Source organism: Trachymyrmex septentrionalis, unplaced genomic scaffold, assembly GCF_001594115.1.
Source record: "Trachymyrmex septentrionalis isolate Tsep2-gDNA-1 unplaced genomic scaffold, Tsep1.0 scaffold138, whole genome shotgun sequence".
NCBI lineage: Eukaryota > Metazoa > Arthropoda > Insecta > Hymenoptera > Formicidae > Trachymyrmex > Trachymyrmex septentrionalis.
In genome coordinates, this window is record NW_017304522.1 from 207,165 (window position 1) to 208,049 (window position 885).

At 35.1% G+C, this 885-nt stretch overlaps 1 protein-coding gene across 4 annotated transcripts in view; it reads left to right on the top strand.

The window, feature by feature from the left end:
• The window catches only part of LOC108745348 (glycerol kinase), a 45,549-nt gene that overhangs the window by 33,307 nt on the left and 11,357 nt on the right, over positions 1–885 (top strand). The window lies entirely within an intron of this gene.

Consider the following 885-nt stretch of genomic DNA (forward strand, 5'->3'; position numbering starts at 1 on the left):
GCTGGCGGAATATCACAAGAGGCGGCGTTAACTCTGATTACATGTTACCGAAGGTACACAAGATATGTACACAAGATTAAGCATATCAGCTGTTTATACGATATCGAAATAAAAAATACATTTTTTTCTGATAGCTGTATTGACGACAAAAACTTTAATAAATCTCTAGCTCGTGATATTATTTAATAAATAATAAAACAAAATAAAGCCAAATTAAAACGAGCAATCTATGGCATTAAAATTAAATGATAATGTTTACTTAAAAGCATAGGAATTCGTATTTAATGTTTGAAACGTTTCGAGTTGCACAGAGTCCTATTGAAGAAATGAATAAGGCCACTTTATGGGTTTATTTTTCAAAATTTTCGATTTCCCAAAAGCATCATTTTCGGGTACCTTAAGTATGTAGAATTAGTGTACAAATAGTTAGAAATCGATTATCGACCGAGAAGAAGTCCTAGAGGCGCTTCTAAGCAAGTACTTATTTGAGCGCACAGATATCATTTCAGGTATATCCACTGTAACGGTTCGCTTCGCTTTGCCGCCGGTTTCTCAGGTCAGGCTTGATTTTCCCGCATTGTCGGCATCGTGTGAGACTAGCCGAACGTTAATTTTCGTGAAAAGTATTGTTGTCGTGTGTATATTGCTCCGTAAACGCTAATATATATACATAACGATGGATAAAAAAAGAACCAGGAATAGTAGGCCATCACGTCAAAGAAAAAGATATTTTCGTGGTAATAAACACACAAGTGAAAGAAATACAAGTGACACAAGTGCATCGGCTCGTAAAATTACAAAAAACAATCCGGATTTTGAAGTGAACGTTGATCCTGGTTTGCATTATCACATAGTGAATTTCGCATTGTTTGTTACATTACAAGG